This window comes from Pinus tabuliformis, chromosome 2_2, assembly GCF_031772625.1.
Source record: "Pinus tabuliformis cultivar Carrire ecotype Pingquan chromosome 2_2, CPIR1, whole genome shotgun sequence".
Classification (NCBI taxonomy): domain Eukaryota; kingdom Viridiplantae; phylum Streptophyta; class Pinopsida; order Pinales; family Pinaceae; genus Pinus; species Pinus tabuliformis.
The window spans coordinates 1285711149-1285737171 of NC_142300.1; positions in this window are offsets into that span (position 1 = coordinate 1285711149).

Below are 26023 nucleotides of genomic sequence, written 5' to 3' on the forward strand. Positions count from 1 at the left end.
AAGTTTGCCAAGTTGCTCATCAGTATTCTTAATATAACATTTGCTCCCAAAGATTTTGAAATGCTTCACGGAAGGAGTTTTACCACTCCAAAGCTCATGAGGTGTTTGAGTGCTGTTTACTCGGACATTTGTTTTGTTAAGAATGATAACAGCAGCATGTGCGGCTTCTCCCCAGAAGGTTGCAGGAGTACCTGATTCATCGAGCATAGCACGAGCCATTTGTTGGATAGTTCTGTTCATTCTTTCCACAACCCCATTTTGCTGAGGAGTTCTAGCTGTAGAGAATTCTCTTCTTATCCCATGTTCATCGCAGAAATCAAAAAATTCATTTGATGTGAACTCCCCACCTCTGTCAGATCTGAGGCACTTGATTTTGTGTCCTGATTCATTTTCAGCCAATGCTTTGAAGGATTTGAATTTTTCGAATGCTTCATCTTTGTGCTTCATAAGCCCTAACCAAACAAACCTTGAGAAATCATCAATGAATAATATCAGATATTCTTCTCCTCGAGGTGTCCTTTTCCTAAATGGACCACATACATCTGTATGGACTAGCTCAAGAGGCAAGCTAGCTGATCCTTCCTTCTCTGGAAAGTTAGTTCTGGTCTGCTTTCCAAACTGACAAGATTTGCATATGGTGTTGTCTGGAATTTTGATATCTGGAAGATCGCGAACTGCCTGATATTTGCATGCTTTCCTTATTTGTGAGAAGCTTAGATGTCCCAACCTTCGATGCCATAACCAGTGCTCTTCATCCTTGCTAAGATAGCATTGTTGTTGTCCTTCTTCAAATATGTACAGATTATTTGGAGTTCTTTTGCCTTTGAGAACTGTTTTACCTGTATCAAGATCACGAACAAGACATCCATTCGATCTGAAAATAACCTCTGTTTTTTGATCACACATCTGGCTGACACTTAGAAGATTATGCTTCAATCCATCAACATACAAAACATTTCCAGCCTTGACCTTTTCTTTCAAAGGAGCAATACCTTTTCCTTTTATAGTTGCAGGAGTATCATTTCCAAAAGAAACTTTCTTTCCCTTTTCTAAAGTAGAATAAGATTCAAGTTTTTCTTTATCACCTGTCATATGTTTCGAACATCCACTGTCAATGTACCATAGATTTTCCTGTCCTTCTGCATAAAATGCTATCCCACATCTTTCTGTTTGAGGTTCCTTTATTCTCCATGTTTTGGTGCTTGTGGCTTGTTCCTTTTTCTCCTGAAACCTGCTCCTGCATTCAGAGTCTTTATGACCAAAATTATTGCAAATAGAACATTCAACTTCATTTTCAAGCACCGAAAAGTTGTTATAGGTCCTTTTTGTAATCCCTGTCATACTTCTTTGTTTTTGAGCTTCCCTAGTCATGATTGTTTTATATGCAACACATTGAGCTGCTCTGTGACCAAAGTTGTGGCAAGAAAAGCATTGTCCATTGAAGAAGCTTCTGCGGTTATTGAATCTACCAGCCAACTGATTGTAATTTCTATTTTCATCTATTCTTGAGTCAAACTGAGAAGATTTTACCTGTGGTTGGTTGTAGCTTTTGTTCATCCTTAAGGAGGATTGTCCCTGATAGTTTCTGTTTGTAACTCGTCCCTGCTTTACCTGATTATCTTCATTGTTCTTCCGCTCATTTCCTCTTGCTGCATCAAGATAACTTTTTGAGGTGGATGCTTGAGAGGTTTCTCCATTATAGCCCAAACCTGTCTTGTTTAGAGGAGACCGCTGCACACTGATAATCTCATCCAAAGTTTCAGATCCTTTGACAAATTTAAGATTAATAGCTTTTGTTTTCTCAATTTCTTTTCTGAGACCAACAATTTCACCTTCTAGTTTTTCAAGATGTTTTTCCTTTTCATCAATCTGAAATTGCAAAGTATCAATGATCACATTCTTTTCTTCTATGCCTCTCTTGAGTCTAGTGATTTCATTATAGAGATTATCCACATCTATAGCATCCTCATAATCATCATCTTCAAATGCCATTAACAGCTTATATTTATTACCTTGTTCATCTTCATCACTGTTTGATAAGCCATCACTATCTTCATGGGTGTAGTAGCTTTTCCTATTTGCACTTTGTTTCTTGTTCCATCTAGCAGGTTCTTTTCCTTTATCCTTATAAGGACATTTTGCAGCATAATGACCTACTTTCCCACAAGCAAAGCATTTGAAAGGTAGCTTACCTCTGAACCTTCCAGAACCCCTTTGAAGATTTCTGACAAAATTTGATTCTTCTTCCTCTTCTTCTGGAACATGGCTTGCTTCATAGTAATCTTCTTTTCCTGATGCCTTAAAAGCAGCTTCCCTTCTGTCAGATGGACCTCCCTTTCTCATTTCATAAGCGGTTAGAATTCCATGTAGCTGAGACATAGTGAGAACACGGAGATTTTCTTTTTCTTCTATTGCAGATACTTTAGATTCAAACTTGGGGGATAAAGATCTTAGAATCTTTTGAACTACTATAGTTTCTCTTATTTCTTCACCCAAATTTTTCATACAATTAACAATCTCATCTACCCGAAGAAAATAATTAGCCACACTTTCATCATTATACATCTTGAGAGTCTCATATTGAATCCTGAGTGTTTGAAGTTTAGCTTGCTTTACCTGTTCATCTCCTTCATAGCTAGTGATCATTTTGTCCCATATTTCTTTTGCTGATTTGAAGTGCATGACCTTCATGAATTCTGTTTGAGATATACTTCCTAATAGAGTACTGACTGCTTTTGCATTTGTTTCATATGCCTTTTTCTCAGCTGGATCTGTAGGAGTAGCTGAAGGAAAAGCATAGCCTGTTTCTACAATGTCCCAAACTTCTGTACCAAGAGATTGAAGATATGCAGTAACTCTTACCTTCCAATAATTGAAATTTGTTCCATCAAAAACCGGTGGCCTGATTGATGCTTCTTTCTCGTAGTTGCTCATGATGAATGATCTTCCTTCAAGCGATCAAGCTTCTCTGAAGGACCTGCTCTGATACCAATTGTTGGAAATAATACTGAGAGGGGGGGTGAATCAGTATTATCAGATTAATCAAACTTTTCAAATGCCCAGAAACATATACGCTACTTCAGTTAAGTGAACCAGCGTGTACACGCTACTGTGACGAAGTAAAACAGCGTATAAGCAGAAAACTCACAATTTAGTTAGCTTATTCTTCAATTAAGTGCATCAGGACATTATTCATCATATTAACAGTAAACATGTGCAGTATAACAGAACAGATAAAAAGCCACACACATGAACACCAAGATATAAGGTGGAAACCCAATGTGGGTGAAAACCACCTGCTGCAAGTTGTCTCTATCTTTCTTAATATGAAACTTCAGTTTACAATCTTTTGTACTGGTGCAGCCTTATACCAGTACGCAGGCTACAACCTGCAGAAGGCTTCAACCTTCTCTCGTTCTCCAAACTTCCTTGGAAGGGAGCTCAACCCCCTTTGCTCTTGTACTAGCCAAGATACTAGTACGTAGGTGCTGACCTACAATCTTCCTTCTTCCAGGTATCACTTTTCATACATTTTCAGACTTGGATATTCCTGAAGCACAACATTACAATCTGAAGACCACAATTCATTCAATTTCCACAACAGATCATTGAAGCATAAAACAACCAAACTTTGAATCACTGAACCACTGAACCCTGTCAATCACCAGTTACCAGAACACAGAGCAGACTACAGAACTCTGCAATAACAGTCAGACCCCACTGTAAACCCAAATCAAGCTTCAAAAGATATACGCTACTTTAATGAGCAGAACCCGCGTATACACGCTCTTTTACCGAAGCCAACCTGCGTACAGATCTAAAAATAAACTTTCTCAATTTGCAGCTGTACCAGACATTAGTTAGACTCAGAACGTAACATTGCGACAATATGCAGATCTAGAAATACGCATAATCAACCATATCATGATAGTGCATTTCAAACCATTAGATCCCGATCTATCCTTAGATCTAGTCTTCCATTAACCGATGTGATCTCTCCTTGGCTTAGATCATGCAACTCAGAACCTGCATATCAGATCTCTTTCTCTCTTAGATATTCATGCCTTGTCGAAAAGATGATTTTGCCTAATGATCTTCTTCTCCTTATATAGCCTTAGGCCTTTCTCAATACCAAGAGCCAAAACCATAGTAACACAATACCATCAACTTTAAAACTAGGGATCGACACGCCCGTCGAGACATAATGGTCCGAAATCATAGGCACAACTTCCAAGGACTAACCACCATGAACAAAAGGAACCTTTCCACATACACGCGCTTTTTCTGAAACGAACTGGCGTGTACACGCGACTTGGGCTTAACGAAACAGCGTGTATGAGCTTCCTTGGCATGCTGTACTGAGATCTGTCTTCTGATTAAGTTGCCATCACCTGTACTAACCTCTGAGCACCTGTACCATCCACTGAGTGAGTTGCCATCAAGGACAACACTTGAATCATAATGCCAACATTATGGTGGTCCTTGTTCCTTTAAAAGCCACATTTCTTGTGTAAAAATCTTTTCATTTTGATCTACTCCCTAAGCTAAGTGTTTTTCAAATAAACTTAGCATCATCTCCTCTCATCCACTCCTTTCATCCATATTAACCCTAACTCTATTATATAATTCCCCTATATTACCCTTTCCCTAGTATTATAACACCATGGTGTATAAACCCCAAATAATGTATAAATATCCCTCCCCTTGGCATTATAGCCAATAAGTTTTTTGTCAGGGATCAAATGGCATCTGGTCACTTTGATGAACCTAAGTCTAACCCCCTCCCCTCTTCTGAATTCATTTGGCCCCTTAAAACCTTCGTTTGTAAAGAGAAACCTTATAAAAACCCCCTTCTACCCATAAACCCCTTTGAAATTATGAAAAAACCCCAAAAACCACCTTTTGCCACTTAATCAAAGTAGCCGCCCGCATTGTTATATTTCCAAAATACATTGAAAAACATTGGAATACACCGTATCCTAAAGTTTTCTGCCGAGCGTTGATCCCGAAAATAAGTATTAAATAATCCCGCCCCTTGTCATATCTGCTGATCATCTCATCAACCCGACCGCTGTCCGATCAAGCACTTTAAATCCAACGGTCCTTATCCATATCGGACGGGCCCCGACGTCCGACAGATACCTTCCGATATCTGTCAGAAGGTGACGTCAGGCGCCCACCACGCGCCTTCCCCACAATGCATCGGAGGTACGCCTGACACATTCCACCTCCGTAGCTATCGCGGTGCGATATAAAACCGCTAACTGCTTCCGGTTTCGATCGATCCGCTCATCCAACGTCATCCCCACGTCAGCGCCACCCCGCCATCGCATCAACTTTTGGTCCGCCCCTGTGCCAATGTGTCTGCCACCGCATCATCTCCGTGGACCAATAGCAGCTCGCCACCTCACCCGATGACGTCATGCTGACGTCATCCGGCCCTGACCCCACCTATGACGTCATGCTGACGTCATCAGAAAAACGCGCTAAATTTCCAAAAGTCAATATTATAGCCAAAATGTCGCGTTTTTTGCACTTTTTCTATAAAAAACGACTGTCGCTCCTGCATGCAATTTCACGTCCAACCGGGCACCAACCTGCACAACGCGACCTGGAGACCACCAGCGCACGATTCCCACCTACATCCCCCTCCATTGCTCTCTAAAAAACCAGGTATTTATCTTCGAGACTCCTTCCTTCGCCTGGTTTGTCTGTAAATTGCCAAGAAAGCTTAGAAACTGTGAGGAAACATACAATTCACTGGAGAAATCCTTGTGCCTAGCCCCATTTATGACTGTGAGCTTGAAAAACAACAGCTGAGCCTTGTTTGCCCATATTTTCACAAAAAAAAAAATTGCACTTTTTTCGCGCAATCGCGAAACAACGTACTCAAACTGAACCTACCTGCTGAAAAATAGAGACTGAGACCACACATTGGTCTTATTTGCACTCCAAAGCAGTATTTCAATTGCTGCAGTTGTTTCACTCACCCTCTGTTCCATACAATTCACATTTCTTCCGTTGAAGAGAACTTCTTTGGGTTGCCCTGCATAGCAACTCCATCCTTAAAATCCTAGAAGAAAGCATGGACCCACCAGTGGCTCCCATAGCCCTTAATGTTGCCCCTTTGAACACCCCTCACAGAGAATTGGAGTGGAAGGCATTAGCAGACTTAGATTATAAAATCTCAGAAGAAATGCTAAGCTAGAGCAAGTTCCACCTTCATCTGTTAAATGAATTAAAAATTAAACATGAGACTGGAACAGACATATTGGGCATTTGGGAGTCCTTCCTCCCAATCTTCAAGCTCCCTCAGGTCAATCAATTTCCTGACCTGATTCACTTATGTGCTGATAGGTATGATGCCACCCAGAGGGCTGTGCTTGACCCTTCAGGGACAGTTCTGTTCTATATTACCCCTGAGGCCATCAAAGAGATGTTGCAGTTCAAAACAGAGAAGAAGTTGGTTCCTCTATCACTGGTTAACTTGATAAGACAGGGAGCCAAATTGACAGATGCCCAAATCACCAAGCTAAACCAGCTGTTTATTGATTCTGATACTGTGAAAAATCCTCCCATTAATCATGTTTACCTCAACCAATTGGGCAGGGACCTTGTTGATATGATCAGTCCCATTCTGGGGTATGACTCAATTGAGTTTGTAGATGAAACTGTGCTGCAGATGATGCTCATGTTCTCTCCTGGCAAAAATCCAGTATGTTATGACTATGCCACTTACATATCAGACAAAATGCATGAGCAATTGATGAACCTATCAAGGGAAAGGGTGTTCAAATACACCTCCTACATTTACCACTTGATCTTATACACCAACATGAGAAATTCTCTTTTGCTATGAGAAGAGAGGATGCACAGGGCAATCTGAGGTCAGTAGTGTATTGGACTTCTGCTTTCCACTGCAGTTTCTATTCTCCATATACCTACTGTGAATTCATAGATCTCTTCATCCATCCAGCCATGACTCTGCTTCTGGGCTCACCTCCTCCAAGATTAACCGATGAGATGCAAAGACTCCTTCACTTGTCAAAAGTATACAGCATCGGGGATTGGTATTTTTACCAACATCACACAGTCATTAGAATTTATGGCTGTGAACTACCCCCATACAGACTGCCCAGATATGTGCCCATGAGGTTCTTTGCCCTAGAATACTTCAGGCAGTTCGGCAATGTTGATGTGCTTCACTTTTCAGGAAAGGGCAAGAAGGCACAGTTGAAGGTCAGGAACCAACTTGGCCACCTGGTCTATAATATAAGGGAGGAAGGCTGGATAGAGGCAGGTAGAATGTTAGAGGGCCTTGGTTTGAAGACCAGTTTCCTCTGGAAACCATATGACCCCAACCACTTCATCACTTTGAGGAGGCTTAAATATAAGCTATCTCGCTATGATCATGTGAAGATCCCTCACATTGAACAACATGCAAACCAAATAAAATGGAGGAGAGGAACCCTAGAAGAGCCTATTACACAAGAAGAGCTGAATGAAAGAGCACGTAGAAATCTTCCAAAGATGGCTGACTTGGAACTTTCTGCACAGGTGTTCACTCTTCCAAACATTCAAGTGGGAACAGCTGGATCTTCTTCCACAGCAAATCAGCAAGTGGCCAGAGCTACTGAGCAAGCCTCTGCCAAAGGAAAGGAGCAAGAAATGGAACAAGAACTGCCACCTCAGGAGGAGGTACAGCAACAGCAGCAGGCAGAGCAAGAACAGCAACAGGGTTCACAGCAAGGAGAAGGGCAGCAGGACAAAGAGCAGCCCACACAGCAAGAAGGGGCAGTTGAGGCCCAAAATCTCACTGAGCAACAGGCTCAAAACATAGTGCCTCCTAGGCAAGAAGCTACCAATGAAACCTCAGTCCTCCAAACTCCACAAAGGGAGGATGTGAGCAGAAAAAGGGATAGAGAGACTCCCTTGACCACATTAGTAAGCCATGGGGAGAAAAGACAGAGAATAAATCCTTTCTCTGAGGAAGAGATGCCTAGAGGGCAATCTTTGGGTATGGGCCTGCCTAGTATGGAGGCATCTGCAAGTTCCTTCCAGCAGGAACAAGAGAGAATAGGGGGAGGGGAGGTCAGCTCCTCCGGCCAGAAGAGAGAAGGTGAAATGAGCATTAAGCAGTAGTTCATAGACATAAAGAGGAGAAGTGACCCCATTAAGATACAGCTGTACAACCATTTATTGAAAATGGCTCCCTCCAACCAGCAGCGACTAATGTCCGCCTTCGATGTAAGTGAAGGCAGGATGATCATGAGCCACTTCACGCCAACCACTCTGCAGCCACAGTCCTCTTCAGATTACTTGAGGACTAATCTTGAAATCATGGCCAAGGACATCCACCCGATGGACAAGATTGAACTACACAAACAAATAGGTGAGATGGTCTATGCCTCATTGGCAGACAAGACCTTGGACAACTACAGGCTAGAAAATAGCCTAAATAATACAGCTTCTCAGCTTGAGTTGGAGAGGGCCTCCTCTCAAGCAAAGGACAACAGGATCAGGGCTCTAGAAGACATAATCATAGAGATTGGGCATGATCCTAAAGATATCAAGGGCATACAGGAGATATTGAAGCTGAGGGATGCAGATATGGCAGCTCTAAGGAGAAAGATCAAGCTCCCAGCCACAATTCACCCTCAAATAGATGAAGTGGCTCAACAAAGGCATGATAAAGATGCCACAGATCTGCTCATATCTCTCTATAAGCAGCTTATCCAGACACAAGAAAAGCTGGGAGAATCAGAGGCTGCACAGGCAGCATTACAGGCAGCTTTGAAGCAAAGAGAAGAAGGTCAGACCTCCCAGCCTCCTCCTAAAGTAATAAACCTTGAGGAAACTCCTCCAATCACTGTTCCTCCTCCTCAACAAGCAGAACAGGCAGCAACATCCACTTCAGCAGCACCACCAGCAACAGAGCAGGCCCAAAGCTTGGACATGCAAAAGCTGAGGAATGAGATCCAGGCCCTGGAAGCTCAAATGACAGAGCTGAATGAGACTAGGGATAAATTGGCCAAAGTGAATGACAGATATGACAAATCCAAGCACGCTGTGGCAGAGAAGGGCAGGGAGGTAAAAGCCCTCAAAGACAGGATCAAAGAGCTAGAAAATGAGCTCAAGTTGGATAAGGTCGTGGCTGGGCTTAAGGCAATGCTATGGGCTAACATTGGCCAGTCTATTACTCACCAAAGGCAGTACATCGATACAATCCATGAGCAGTTAGAGCTCATTCCAAAAGCACAGACTGAAATTCACAGATCAAGGGCTGCTCTAGGCAACATGCCTGAAGTTGCCACCAGGATGATCAATGTGCTTAACAATAGGACAAGCACTCAGTTGGCTGCCATGGGAATTTCAAACAGAGCTGAGCATGTTCAGTTAATCAAGAGGGTTATCACACTGAGAAACTTAGTGCAGACATTGGAAAGAAGAACCCAGGATATGCAGACTGAGGTGAACAGGTTTTTGGAGAAGTTTCAGGTGTTAGAAAACAGAGGTCTCCCTGGCTTACTGAATAGCGCAGGGAGATTGTTCACTCATGAGCAGTATGCCAAAAGAGTGAATGCATTTGCCACAAGCCAAATCAATGAGAAGCCCAGTAGCTCAGAGGAAACAGGGCCAGCTACAGGACAGACTATCTACAACAAAGTAGAAAGTCTATTTTTTATAATGAATGAGATCAATCACTTGTTTGAGGTGGCTCCCAATTTTTACAAGTATACAGAGGCAGAGGAGACTATGGATGCAATTCTCAGGCATCAACTCCCTACACAGGACTGGTGGGCAAATGCTATACAGAAGATTTTATAAACAGGGAGCCATTTGATGAATTTTTGTTCATAAAGAATAGAAAACTGTCATGCACAGGACAACTCAAAACAATCAGCATGCATTAAAGATTAAAGCTGAGCCAACTCAGCAGAAATTTCGGCCAACGAAACAAAAGTGGGAAGCTACAGGTGGCAGGGCCGAAAAAATACAGCGCAGCAAACGTAAAGGCACATTTTCCAGCATTTAAGCAAAGCGTTCCAACCGACTCAGTGACCTCCAAAGGTCAAAATATCTTCTGACAGACTTAAAGAGCAATTATGCTATATTCAAAACTGTAATAACTTCTTATCTACTTTTCTGTACGAAGTAATGAAGATATCTCTTTCTCAAATGACTCAATGCCTGAGATATTTTGTATGAACATTTCTATAAAGCCCCTTCGCATGAGTTCGCAAGGGTTGTTGTCGATTTCTCTTGAAGAAGTTCTTATGCTGTAATCCTTTCAGAGTTTAATAAAGAAAGTGATGGAATTTCTCGGATTTCTGAAGTGTTGAATGCATTCTGGTGTCTGTTGAAAACTGCAGGATTCCTGTGTACCTCACAATACAATAAGTTTTTTGTAACTCTCTTTGTTATGTGTTTCAATCTTTTACAATCCATATATGTTTCTAATTTCTGAGTATTTAGCAACAAAGAAAAAGAATAGCCTTCAGGATTTATTCATGCAATACCTTGAGCTCAATCTGTGTCGTTAATGAATGTTTTTCTTCAGCTATAATCTTGATAAGTGTAATTCTTAATTGCTGCACTTTCAGAATATATCTTTCACAGTGACCTTTGTTTCAGGAATTCAAGTTTGCTCTTGTGCAACATGTTTCACTTTCATATCACCAGCTTAATGGAGAATTCTTAATTGCTTTCTTTTGGCTGACCATGCATCACCACTTAAGTTTAAATTTGTTTGCTTGAGATACACAATAGGCCTTGCAGTCTAAACATCATCACTCCAGCATTTCAAAACATTTCACAGCTCTAGACTCCATTGCCCAATGTTATACTACTCTCTGAACACTACATCGTAAGCACTGAAAGAAGTCATTCAACCAAAACATAAACCAAAAACCTGAGCATAATAGCTAGCCTAAAATACTATCAAAATAGAGACAAATCATAAAGAGAGAGCCCTCTCTGATTACAGTTTGGCTAGAGACTGTAGTCTAAAGATTGGTTAGTGGTTACCCCGGCCGTATTCCCTTGGGAGTCAAAGGGAACAACCTGGGTGTTAACATAATTGGCGACTCCACTGGGGAATATTTAGGATTTTCCAATTTCTATCTATCTTCCAAAGCTATAGATCAAGCCTGTATATCAGTCAGGAAGCCTTCAAAACTGTTTCTGTGCTACATTAACAGCTTTAGGGAAGAGCTGCTTCAGTCATTTTTTCTTAGCTTTGAAACATATATAGCCATTTCAAAATCCTTATCCAGTCCTTGCAGATATAAAAACTCCCTATAAAATCCAAAAAACAGTTGGAAGCTGGCTCCTAAGAAAAATCCACGGCATACTAGGGCAAATCCTGACCCTAATCCACCCATCATTGTTGATAATCCAAATACCATTCCAAGAAACATTAGGAGGCAGCAAAGGCAGGAGCAGCCTGCTGATTTGACCCCAGATACAGATCACCCCAACTCCGTTTCTACCCCAATCAAGGTACTTTTCCGGTCTACCCCTAGTTCCCCTAGTTTCCCTTCTACATCTCAAAGCCCTCCTTTCACACCTGCATCCACTGCACATACTCCTTTGACCAACATCCTAGTTTCTACCCCTCCCATCAACCCTGTTGTCCCTGTTATCCCATTTATCCCTGTCAACCCCTTGAACCCTGTAAATATGGCCAATAGATATGCACCCTTGCAAATACCAGCTAATGCTGCAGCTCTACCCCAAGACTACCAAACCAAAATCTCATATTTTGACTCCACTGGCCCTTTGACAGCTGTTCAGCATGCCAAAAGGATGCAAGACCATTTTGAGACCTATGAAATAGATGATGACAGTGTGAGAATGAGGATGTTTGTTCAAAGCCTAACTGGGGATGTAAGAACTTGGTTTAGATCCCTGAATGCAAATTCCATCACAACTCCTGATGAGCTGTATCAAGCCTTTACTAATAGATGGGAGAAAAAGAAAGATCCTCTGCACATACTTGGGGAATATGACACTATCAAAAGAGGTCCTCAAGAGACTGTTTTGGAGTATTGTGCAAGATTCAACAATGTATATAACGCAATCCCACAAAATTTAAGACCCCCTCTTGATTTAGCTTTGTACAAATTCCCTGATGGTTTTGACCCTGACATGGCCTATCAGTTAAAGGAAAGAGACCCTCAAACCCTTGCAGAGGCCCAAAGGGATGCTGTCACAGTGGAAGCTAACCTGATTGCGAAAAGAAACAGAGCAAGGTTGGAGAAGAGGACTGTTTTCAAAGAGGAACCCTCTGCTTTTGATCAAAAGCTGGATGCAATACTCACTGGAATGAAAAGATTGGGTGATAGAGTGGAGTCGGTTGAGAGAAAATCATCATGGGAAGCACCACAAGACAACCCTCCTAGGAATCCAAATTTTAGGAGAACTCAAAACCCAGGCATTGGCAAGGCCAGTGCTGACCAAGACATAAGACCCCCTTTCCAAGAAAATTATGCAGAAACTTCCACATCAACTGAGCCCAATGAAGATCCTGAGATTAATTTAATGGGTCTAGATGGTGAAAGTCAAGTTTTCTTAACACAAGAAGATCATGAGGATGATGAAATCAAACTGTTCCAAACTAAATCAGGTGAATCCGTTGACTTTAAACAAGGCTATGACACTGCTGTCTATGAAGTCCACAAACAATACAAGCTAAGGAGCAGAACTGTGAATGTAAACCAGCCTGAAAGGATAAAGGATAATCAACAGCCTAAAAGAGTCATAGTCACAGAGCCTAATGACAAAACAAATTCACCTACAGAAGAAGTAATTATTGAAGAGATCACTGAACCATTGTCCCTAAAACAGCAGCCTCTGGCCACTTCATCTTCTCACCCTGATTTAAATGTTATTCCTCAAGAGATGAGCAAAAAAGACAAGTCCCAAAATCAAGATAAAAATCAAGAGGAAGATTTAGTGAACAAGGAAAGGACTGTTATCCATAACCCTAAGACCCAATCTGAAAAACCCTTTGACCTAGAAACTGAAATAGGCAAACTAAAGATAGCAATTCCTCTCTCAGAACTAGCCAAGCATGACATTTACAAACAACAGATCAAGAAGTCCCTTTAACTCACCAGCAGCAAAGATGATGTTAATGTGTTGGATGATACCCCTGAATTACTATTTGGCCCAGAAGTGGATGGAAAAACAGTAGTCACGGGAGTATTACCTTTTTATGTCAACTTACATATTCATGACAAGATATTACATAATGCAATGTTTGACTCAGGTGCCTCTCACAATCTCATGCCAAAAGCAGTCATGGAGAGATTGAACCTAGATATAACAAGACCATACAAGGACCTGTTTTCCTTTGACTCCAGCCAAGTCAAGTGTTTAGGTCTTATAAAAGATTTATGTGTGTCTCTGGTTCAATACCCAAACAAAACAATTTTAATGGATGTTGTAGTAGCTGATATCCCACCCAAGTATGGGATGCTGTTATCAAGGTCATGGGGGGCTAAACTTCAAGGTTCCCTTCAATTAGACATGTCATATGCCACCATCTCTGTTTTTGGGCAACCAAAAAGACTATACAGAGAAAAACTCATGAAATACATGGTCAGCAGTGAAGAAAAGCCTCAAAACTTTCCCATATATGCTGTCCATTCAGACATAGACTCATACATTCTCTTCAATGACAGCAAAACCCTCTCAAAAAATGATGCTGAAACTGAGACACTCATACAAGAGGAAGACCCTAATGAAAGAATTACCACCCATGAAACAACAGTCAATCAATCACTAGACACTGCTGCTGCTCTAGTTGTCAAGTATATTCAACCAAGTAAGGAGACTGTCCTAGAAGACAAACCAGATGAAAAATCAGAACTTCAACTTACAGCTCCAACTCATGAACAGATCATTAAGTCCCCCCTACAGCAAAACATTCTATGGTTCCTGGAATTTGATGGCTCAGTCAACAAATTAGGGGCGGGAGCTGGAGTTTGGGTACACAATAAAGAAAACAGTCATGCAGAAGGCAGAGCCTATAGATTAAACTTCAGATGCACTAATAACATGGCGGAATATGAAGCTCTTTTACTAGGCCTCAAGCTAATAAAGTTCTTACAAGTTGCCAGGGTTTCAATCATGGGAGATTCAGATTTAGTCATCCAACAAGTGAAGGGAAATTTTGTCACCAATGATAAAAGATTGAGGTCTTATAGGTCTGCTGTTGCTGAAGTACTAAACTTTTTCTCTGAATTCCAAATCACTAAAATTCCTAGAACCCACAATCTGCATGCTCATAGTTTGGCCACATTTGCTAGTACTTGCAAATTACCATTGGAGCCTAACAATTGTTTCACAGCTGAGATTAAACACAGACCCTCCATTCCAAACAATGTTAAAGATTGGCAGGTATTTGAGGATGATATGCAAATAAACAATTTTTTAACACTGCAACAAGAGTTTGCAAGATTAAATATTGACACTGACAGAGCAAGTCAATCACAAATACAGTTTGAACAGATTAACCATCCAATATCACCTAGAACAACAAAACAAATGCTACATCCAACCATTTTCAACAAGGAGAACATTCAGCAAATTCAACAAATCAGTTGTGAAGAAGTGGCCAATGCTGAAGCTGAAATCATAGAGCTGAAAGATAATTTTCTACCAACAGGCCTAACTCCACTAGAGGACATCTTTGATTCAAATGATATTCCCAGAAAACCAAAAATGCAGCCCTTAAATGCAGCCATTGAAGAATGCAACATTGGTACCATTGACAAGCCCAAAATCATAAAATTGTCTGCATCTTTACCTCCTGATCAAAAGCCTAAATACATTGACCTTTTCAAAGAGTTTCAGGACGTGTTTGCATGGGGCTATGAGGATCTGAAATCCTATGACACCTCTGTCATTCAGCATACTATCCCTCTCAAGCCTAATCAAAAGCCATTCAAACAGAAATTGAGAAGGATTAATCCCATGCTCCTCCCCTCGATTGAAAAAGAACTTCAAAAAATGTTCAAAGCTGGCATCATAGCACCAATCAGATTCTCTGAATGGATCTCCAACTTAGTCCCTACAAGAAAGAAAACTGGTGAAATTAGGCTTTTTGTGGATCTAAGAAATCTGAATCAAGTGTCCCTCAAAGACAATTATCCCTTACCCAAGATGGATCACATTCTACAAAGAGTGGTAGGTGCCTTGAGGATATCATTACTTGATGGATTCTCAGGCTTCAATCAAATCCTAGTACATCCTGATGATCAAGACAAAACTGCATTCACAACCCCATGGGGAACCTTCAAATATGTAAAGATGCCTTTTGGATTGAAAAATGCAGGGGCAACTTTTCAAAGAGCAATGGATATTGCTTTTGCCAAAGAGATTCATGACTTCCTGGTCATTTATCTAGATGACCTTACACCTTTTTCCAAATCGGACCAAGAACATTTAAAACACTTAAGGCAGATTTTCTTAACATGTAGGAAATATGGAATTTCCTTGAATCCCAAGAAATCTCTATTTGGTTTGGAAGAGGGTAAGCTGTTAGGACATATCATTTCAAAGGATGGCATTAGGATAGATCCAGACAGGATACGAGCTATCCTACAAATGCCCCACCCAAGAAATGTCAAAGAACTGCAAGGATTCTTGGGAAAAATCAATTTCTTGAGAAGGTTTATCCCAAACTTAGCAGAACTAATCAGATTATTAAATAACATGCTAAAGAAAGATTCAAAAGTCAAATGGACTGTTGAAGCCAATCAAGCCTTTGAAGGTATAAAACTGGCCCTTACCCAAACCCCAGTGCTGACCAATCCTCAGTTTGAGAGGGAATTTATCATTTTCTCGTTTGCCTCCCAGCATACTATTGCTGCTGTTTTGTTACAGAAAGATGACCAAGGAAATGAGAAGCCAATTGCTTTCTTTAGCAGAGCTCTTAGAGATGCACCTCTGAAATATCAGATCATGGAAAAGCATGCTTATGCTTTGGTCAAGGCCATTAAAGGCTTTAGGATTTACATCCTTTATTCCCATGTTGTAGCTTATGTACCAAGTCCTATTGTCAAAGACATTCTCACCCAAGAAAACTTAGAGGGCAGAAGAGGAAAGTGGATTGCCAACATTTTGGAATTTGATATTGAGATAAAACCAACAAAACTAATAAAAGGGCAAGGTTTAGCCAAACTAATGACAGAAGCCAATTTCCAAGCCTTAGACATTAACCAGCTAGACAGTGAACCAGAGCTGGAGACTCCAAAGATCAATGTAGCCTTTGAACAATCCCCTTGGTACTCTGATATCTGTTATGTGTTACAAAACCTGTGTGCTCCCCCAGGGCTATCCAGAACTAAATGTAGGTTTTTAAAAATGAAAGCTTCTAAATTTTGTGTTATGGATGGAAATTTATTGTGGAAAAACCATGAAGGAATATTGCTAAACTGCCTAATTGAGAATGAAACTAACAATATCATGAAAGAATTTCATGCAGGGGACTGTGGTGGACACTTATATTGGAAGTCCACTGTGGATAAAATACTGAGGGCTGGTTACTACTGGCCCACTATGTTCTCTGATGTTAAGAAATTCACCACCTCATGTCACAAGTGTCAAGTGTTCGAGGGAAAGAGACAGCTACTGCCCCTTCCCCTGAGGCCCATTGCAACAGAGAGACCTTTCCAACAATGGGGCTTGGATTTCATTGGGGAAATTCATCCCTCATCTTCAGGCCAACATAGGTGGATTCTAACAGCCACAGACTACTTCACTAAGTGGATTGAAGCTGTTCCATGCAGGCAGGCAAATGATTCAATAATCATTCAGTTCTTGGAGAACAACATATTGGCTAGATTTGGCTGCCCTGACAAAATAATAACAGACAATGCCGCTGCTTTTAGATCCAAGAAAATGGTGAATTTCTGTCACAAATTCCATATTATATTGGGCCATTCCACTGCATACTATCCCCAAGGAAATGGCCTTGCTGAATCATCAAATAAAAGCCTAGTAAACATCATAAAGAAGGTGCTGGAAGAAAACAAGAAGAATTGGCACAAGAAGCTGGTCAATGCCTTATGGGCAGATAGACTAACAACCAAGAGATCGATTGGGACCAGCCCATATGAGTTGGTTTATGGATTAGAAGCCAAATTCCCTTCATCACTAGGGGTGCCTGTTATGAAACTTCTTCAAGAAAGCCAAGCAGAACCAAATGATATGCAAAGAAGAGTCAATCAAATAATATGCTTGCAGCAAACTAGAGACCAAGTTTTCAGCAGAGTTCAAGTTCTACAAGAAAAATTAAAGAAAGCCTTTGACAGAAGGACAAAGGCAGAAGATTTCAACATTGGTGACAAAGTCCTCAAGTGGGATTCAAGAAGAGAGGATAAGGGAAAACATGGAAAATTTGATTCCCTTTGGAGAGGACCATTTGCTGTCCAAGCAGTACAAGGAAACAATACTTATTTCCTTAAAAGTCTAAATGAAGCTGACTTGGATGAAGGCCCTGTGAATGGTAGGATGCTGAAGCACTATTTTGACTACCATCCATAAGTACAGCCTGAGTTTCCCTTGTACATATCCAAATGTATATATCACTTTCTCCAAATGTATATATTACTTTCTGTTAATATGTGGAAATGCAGTTTCTCAAGTTTTATTGATGATCAGCAAAGGGTAAGTAGGATCAGAGGTCTACCATGAAGGGAAATACACAATGTTGGCATTACAAAGCAGCATACTTCAAATTGATAAAAGCAGTCAAGGGGCTAAGGCCATCTGACCTGCTGTTCTTGGTCTTTCAAATGAAAAACCATCCCCATGTGGAGCCACTGTTTGCTACCTATATCAATAGGTTTCATATTTCATGATTGGTTGTAAAAGGTCCAAATATGCTCTGCTTTGATGATGCAAAGATCCCATATTTTCATAAGGAGACAAGGTGTGTATATATCTTGATGAGGACTCAATTTTGATGGATGATCCAACAGCCCAATCTGGATCATGCCATGTTTTAAATTTCCAGTTGTAGAATAGAGAAAGAAGTCTGTCCAAACTGTTTAAACTTGGCAGACAACTAGCTTAGGTAGAGAAGTAAGGTTCCCAATTGCTTAATCTGGGACCTTGGAAGAAATAAGGGTAGAATTTGATAGAAAATCAAAAGGAAAAAGCCAGAGAAAAGAAAAGGCAAGTAAGGGTCTGCAAGCCTAAGTGCACCCTCCATGAAGAAACAAAAAATGCTAGGCAAAGTAGCTGGGTAAGTAGATGGGGTTGCAGAAGTGGTATTTATTTCAGATTGAATCTTGCTGGTCAAGATAAGAAAAAGCAAGGCAAAGGAGCATGTCTAACTCCCCCAAATTCCCCTTCCCCTCTTATTACTAACATCCCTTCATCCATGGAGATTGATGGAAAATCTGAGGTTTTATGGTGGTCCTTGTTCCTTTAAAAGCCACATTTCTTGTGTAAAAATCTTTTCATTTTGATCTACTCCCTAAGCTAAGTGTTTTTCAAATAAACTTAGCATCATCTCCTCTCATCCACTCCTTTCATCCATATTAACCCTAACTCTATTATATAATTCCCCTATATTACCCTTTCCCTAGTATTATAACACCATGGTGTATAAACCCCAAACAATGTATAAATATCCCTCCCCTTGGCATTATAGCCAATAAGTTTTCTGTCAGGGATCAAATGGCATCTGGTCACTTTGATGAACCTAAGTCTAACCCCCTCCCCTCTTCTGAATTCATTTGGCCCCTTAAAACCTTCGTTTGTAAAGAGAAACCTTATAAAAACCCCCTTCTACCCATAAACCCCTTTGAAATTATGAAAAAACCCAAAAACCCACCTTTTGCCGCTTAACCAAAGTAGCCGCCCGCATTGTTATATTTCCAAAATACATTGAAAAACATTGGAATACACCGTATCCTAAAGTTTTCCGCCAAGCGCTGATCCCGAAAATAAGTATTAAATAATCCCGCCCCTTGTCATATCCGCCGATCATCTCATCAACCCGACCGCCGTCCGATCAAGCACTTTAAATCCAACGGTCCTTATCCATATCGGACGGGCCCCGACGTCCGACAGATACCTTCCGATATCTGTCAGAAGGTGACGTCAGGCGCCCACCACGCGCCTTCCCCACAATGCATCGGAGGTACGCCTGACACATTCCACCTCCGTAGCTATAGCGGTGCGATATAAAACCGCTAACCGCTTCCGGTTTCGATCGATCCGCTCATCCAACGTCATCCCCACGTCAGCGCCACCCCGCCATCGCATCAACTTTTGGTCCGCCCCTGTGCCAATGTGTCTGCCACCGCATCATCTCCGTGGACCAATAGCAGCTTGCCACCTCACCCGATGACGTCATGCTGACGTCATCCAGCCCTGAACCCACCTATGACGTGATGCTGACATCATCAGAAAAACGCGCCAAATTTCCAAAAGTCAATATTATAGCCAAAATGTCGCGTTTTTTGCACTTTTTCTATAAAAAACGACTGTCGCTCCTGCATGCAATTTCACGTCCAACCGGGCACCAACCTGCACAACGCGACCTGGAGACCACCAGCGCACGATTCCCACCTACATCCCCCTCCATTGCTCTCTGAAAAACCAGGTATTTATCTTCGAGACTCCTTCCTTCACCTGGTTTGTCTGTAAATTGCCAAGAAAGCTTAAAAACTGTGAGAAAACATACAATTCACCGGAGAAATCCTTGTGCCTAGCCCCATTTATAACTGTGAGCTTGAAAAACAACAGCTGAGCCTTGTTTGCCCATATTTTCACAAAAAAAAAAATTGCACTTTGTTCGCGCAATCGCGAAACAACGTACTCAAACTGAACCTACCTGCTGAAAAATAGAGACTGAGACCACACATTGGTCTTATTTGCACTCCAAAGCAGTATTTCAATTGCTGCAGTTGTTTCACTCACCCTCTGTTCCATACAATTCACATTTCTTCCGTTGAAGAGAACTTCTTTGTGTTGCCCTGCATAGCAACTCCATCCTTAAAATCCTAGAAGAAAGCATGGACCCACCAGTGGCTCCCATAGCCCTTAATGTTGCCCCTTTGAACACCCCTCACAGAGAATTGGAGTGGAAGGCATTAGCAGACTTAGATTATAAAATCTCAGAAGAAATGCTAAGCCAGAGCAAGTTCCACCTTCATCTGTTAAATGAATTAAAAATTAAACATGAGACTGGAACAGACATATTGGGCATTTGGGAGTCCTTCCTCCCAATCTTCAAGCTCCCTCAGGTCAATCAATTTCCTAACCTGATTCACATATGTGCTGATAGGTATGATGCCACCCAGAGGGCTGTGCTTGACCCTTCAGGGACAGTTCTGTTCTATATTACCCCTGAGGCCATCAAAGAGATGCTGCAGTTCAAAACAGAGAAGAAGTTGGTTCCTCTATCACTGGTTAACTTGATAAGACAGGGAGCCAAATTGATAGATGCCCAAATCACCAAGCTAAACCAGCTGTTTATTGATTCTGATACTGTGAAAAATCCTCCCATTAATCATGTTTACCTCAACCAATTGGGCAGGGACCTTGTTGATATGATCAGTCCCATTCTGGGGTATGACTCAATTGAGTTTGTAGATGAAACTGTGCTGCAGATGATGCTCATGTTCTCTCCTGGCAAAAATCCAGTCTGTTATGACTATGCCACTTACATATCAGACAAAATGCATGAGCAATTGATGAACCTATCAAGGGAAAGGGTGTTCAAATACACCTCCTACATTTACCACTTGATCTTATACTACCAACATGAGAAATTCTCTTTTGCTATGAGAAGAGAGGATGCACAGGGCAATCTGAGGTCAGTAGTGTATTGGACTTCTGCTTTCCACTGCAGTTTCTATTCTCCATATACCTACTGTGAATTCATAGATCTCTTCATCCATCCAGCCATGACTCTGCTTCTGGGCTCACCTCCTCCAAGATTAACCGATGAGATGCAAAGACTCCTTCACTTGTCAAAAGTATATAGCATCGGGGATTGGTATTTTTACCAACATCACACAGTCATTAGAATTTATGGCTGTGAACTACCCCCATACAGACTGCCCAGATATGTGCCCATGAGGCTCTTTGCCCTAGAATACTTCAGGCAGTTCGGCAATGTTGATGTGCTTCACTTTTCAGGAAAGGGCAAGAAGGCACAGTTGAAGGTCAGGAACCAACTTGGCCACCTGGTCTATAATATAAGGGAGGAAGGCTGGATAGAGGCAGGTAGAATGTTAGAGGGCCTTGGTTTGAAGACCAGTTTCCTCTGGAAACCATATGACCCCAACCACTTCATCACTTTGAGGAGGCTTAAATATAAGCTATCTCGCTATGATCATGTGAAGATCCCTCACATTGAACAACATGCAAACCAAATAAAATGGAGGAGAGGAACCCTAGAAGAGCCTATTACACAAGAAGAGCTGAATGAAAGAGCACGTAGAAATCTTCTAAAGATGGCTAACTTGGAACTTTCTGCACAGGTGTTCACTCTTCCAAACATTCAAGTGGGAACAACTGCATCTTCTTCCACAGCAAATCAGCAAGTGGCCAGAGCTACTGAGCAAGCCTCTGCCAAAGGAAAGGAGCAAGAAATGGAACAAGAACTGCCACCTCAGGAGGAGGTACAGCAATAGCAGCAGGCAGAGCAAGAACAACAATAGGGTTCACAGCAAGGAGAAGGGCAGCAGGACAAAGAGCAGCCCACACAGCAAGAAGGGGCAGTTGAGGCCCAAAATCTCACTGAGCAGCAGGCTCAAAACATAGTGCCTCCTAGGCAAGAAGCTGCCAATGAAACCTCAGTCCTCCAAACTCCACAAAGGGAGGATGTGAGCAGAAAAAGGGATAGAGAGACTCCCTTGACCACATCAGTAAGCCATGGGGAGAAAAGACAGAGAATAAATCCTTTCTCTGAGGAAGAGATGCCTAGAGGGCAATCTTTGGGTATGGGCCTGCCTAGTATGGAGGCATCTGCAAGTTCCTTCCAGCAGGAACAAGAGAGAATAGGGGGAGGGGAGGTCAGCTCCTCCGGCCAGCAGAGAGAAGGTGAACTGAGCATTAAGCAGCAGTTCATAGACATAAAGAGGAGAAGTGACCCCATTAAGATACAGCTGTACAACCATTTATTGAAAATGGCTCCCTCCAACCAGCAGCGACTAATGTCCGCCTTCGATGTAAGTGAAGGCAAGATGATCATGAGCCACTTCACGCCAACCACTCTGCAGCCACAGTCCTCTTCAGATTACTTGAGGACTAATCTTGAAATCATGGCCAAGGACATCCACCCGATGGACAAGATTGAACTACACAAACAAACAGGTGAGATGGTCTATGCCTCATTGGCAGACAAGACCTTGGACAACTACAGGCTAGAAAATAGCCTAAATAATACAGCTTCTCAGCTTGAGTTGGAGAGGGCCTCCTCTCAAGCAAAGGACAACAGGATCAGGGCTCTAGAAGACATAATCATAGAGATTGGGCATGATCCCAAAGATATCAAGGGCATACAGGAGATATTGAAGCTGAGGGATGCAGATATGGCAGCTCTAAGGAGAAAGATCAAGCTCCCAGCCACAATTCACCCTCAAACAGATGAAGTGGCTCAACAAAGGCATGATAAAGATGCCACAGATCTGCTCATATCTCTCTATAAGCAGCTTATCCAGACACAAGAAAAGCTGGGAGAATCAGAGGCTGCACAGGCAGCATTACAGGCAGCTTTGAAGCAAAGAGAAGAAGGTCAGACCTCCCAGCCTCCTCCTAAAGTAATAAACCTTGAGGAAACTGCTCCAATCACTGTTCCTCCTTCTCAACAAGCAGAACAGGCAGCAACATCCACTTCAGCAGCGCCACCAGCAACAGAGTAGGCCTAAAGCTTGGACATGCAAAAGCTGAGGAATGAGATCCAGGCCCTGGAAGCTCAAATGACAGAGCTGAATGAGACTAGGGATAAATTGGCCAAAGTGAATGACAGATATGACAAATCCAAGCAAGCTGTGGCAGAGAAGGGCATGGAGGTAAAAGCCCTCAAAGACAAGATCAAAGAGCTAGAAAATGAGCTCAAGTTGGATAAGGTCGTGGCTGGGCTTAAGGCAATGCTATGGGCTAACATTGGCCAGTCTATTACTCACCAATGGCAGTACATCGATACAATCCATGAGCAGTTAGAGCTCATTCCAAAAGCACAGACTGAAATTTACAGATCAAGGGCTGCTCTAGGCAACATGCCTGAAGTTGCCACCAGGATTATCAATGTGCTTAACAATAGGACAAGCACTCAGTTGGCTGCCATGGGAATTTCAAACAGAACTGAGCACGTTCAGTTAATCAAGAGGGTTCTCACACTGAGAAACTTAGTGCAGACATTGGAAAGAAGAACCCAGGATATGCAGACTGAGGTGAACAGGTTTTTGGAGAAGTTTCAGGTGTTAGAAAACAGAGGGCTCCCTGGCTTACTGAACAGTGCAGGGAGATTGTTCACTCATGAGCAGTATGCCAAAAGAGTGAATGCATTTGCTACAAGCCAAATCAATGAGAAGCCCAACAACTCAGAGGAAACAGGGCCAGCTACAGGACAGACTATCTACAACAAAGTAGAAAGTCTATTTTTTATAATGAATGAGATCAATCACCTGTTTGAGGTGGCTCCCAATTTTTACAAGTATACAGAGGTAGAGGAGACTATGGATGCAATTCTCAGGCATCAACTCCCTACACAGGACTGGTGGGCAAATGCTATACAGAAGATTTTATAAACAGGGAGCCATTTGATGAATTTTTGTTCATAAAGAATAGAAAACTGTCATGCACAGGACAGTTCAAAACAATCAGCATGCATTAAAGATTAAAGCTGAGCCAACTCAGCAGAAATTTCGGCCAATGAAGCAAAAGTGGGAAGCTACAGGTGGCAGGGCCGAAAAAATACAGCGCAGCAAACGTAAAGGCACATTTTCCAGCATTTAAGCAAAGCGTTCCAACCGACTCAGTGACCTCCAAAGGTCAAAATATCTTCTGACAGACTTAAAGAGCAGTTATGCTATATTCAAAACTGTAATAACTTCTTATCTACTTTTCTGTACGAAGTAATGAAGATATCTCTTTCTCAAATGACTCAATGCCTGAGATATTTTGTATGAACATTTCTATAAAGCCCCTTCGCATGAGTTCACAAGGGCTGTTGTCGATTTCTCTTGAAGAAGTTCTTATGCTGTAATCCTTTCAGAGTTTAATAAAGAAAGTGATGGAATTTCTCGGATTTCTGAAGTGTTGAATGCGTTCTGGTGTCTGTTGAAAACTGCAGGATTCCTGTGTACCTCACAATACAATAAGTTTTCTGTAACTCTCTTTGTTATGTGTTTCAATCTTTTACAATCCATATATGTTTCTAATTTCTGAGTATTTAGCAACAAAGAAAAAGAATAGCCTTCAGGATTTATTCATGCAATACCCTGAGCTCAATCTGTGTCGTTAATGAATGTTTTTCTTCAGCTATAATCTTGATAAGTGTAATTCTTAATTGCCACACTTTCAGAATATATCTTTCACAGTGACCTTTGTTTCAGGAATTCAAGTTTGCTCCTGTGCAACATGTTTCACTTTCATATCACCAGCTTAATGGAGAATTCTTAATTGCTTTCTGTTGGCTGACCATGCATCACCACTTAAGTTTAAATTTGTTTGCTTGAGATACACAATAGGCCTTGCAGTCTAAACATCATCACTCCAGCATTTCAAAACATTTCACAGCTCTAGACTCCATTGCCCAATGTTATACTACTCTCTGAACACTACATCGTAAGCACTGAAAGAAGTCATTCAACCAAAACATAAACCAAAAACCTGAGCATAATAGCTAGCCTAAAATACTATCAAAATAGAGACAAATCATAAAGAGAGAGCCCTCTCTGATTACAGTTTGGCTAGAGACTGTAGTCCAAAGATTGGTTAGTGGTTACCCCAGCCGTATTCCCTTGGGAGTCAAAGGGAACAACCTGGGTGTTAACAGCAGATAATCTTACAGTCTGCCAAATGTCCCGGGAAGACCTTTGAGGGTATCTCCATTCTCCATACACCATGCATTTGATCCTACAGCACTTGCCTTCCTTTTGCCCCTGCTATCATTCGGGCTGACAAAGTTTCCTGTAGGACTACCTGAGGATCTCGTAGAAGGATTTTTCATTTTTGTAATGGGGTCATAGGTGCCTTCTCTTGCTTTGTTGATGTTGACCTAGTGATAGGCTTCCTAACATAGGTGATGGGAGCCTTTGGGGTAGCTTGTTTTTATGTGCCCTCTTCAACTTTCATTCCCAAGGAAACTAGCTCTTCCTTCTTTTTTGGTGACTCCTCAATTATGATGGGAGTCCTTGTGGGTGTTTGTGGCCTCCCCTGCTTGATCCTGGTGCTTCTTCTTGTTTTGAAATAGAGGGGAGTCTGCCTCTGTCTTTTCCCTTTTGACTTGATGGGTGTGCTTAGGGCAGTCAAGGTAGAAACTACCTCCTTCTCAATGGGCTCAGGGCCCAACGTTGGATATTTCTCCCCTTCTTTGGTATGTTCCTCTGGGCTTGCCTCTTCCTTTTGCTCTTCCTCTTCACCTTTCTCTTCTTCTCCTTCTTTTCGTTCTTCTACCTCCTCTTCTTCTTCTTCTCCTGCCTCCTCTTGACCATTAGAGGTTGAGTCCCTATCATATTCAAGGGCTTGGGTTTCAATTATAGCCTCTCTATCCATGTCTCTAAATGTGGACCATAGAATAGGAATTATTAATTGGCTCAAGGAATCCTCTAGTATTAGCTGAATGAGCATGATGTGCCAATTGTTGATGTTTCCCTTCTTGTACCTTTTGGCTCATGTCTATCATTGACTGCAACAGGAAATAAGACACACCAAGCCTTTTATTTATGGATAGCTCCTCTCCAAATCTCAACTCATGGAGGAGGCTAAATTGGTACCCATAGACTACACTAAGCCTCCCTTCACAAGAAATGTATTTGAGAATGTG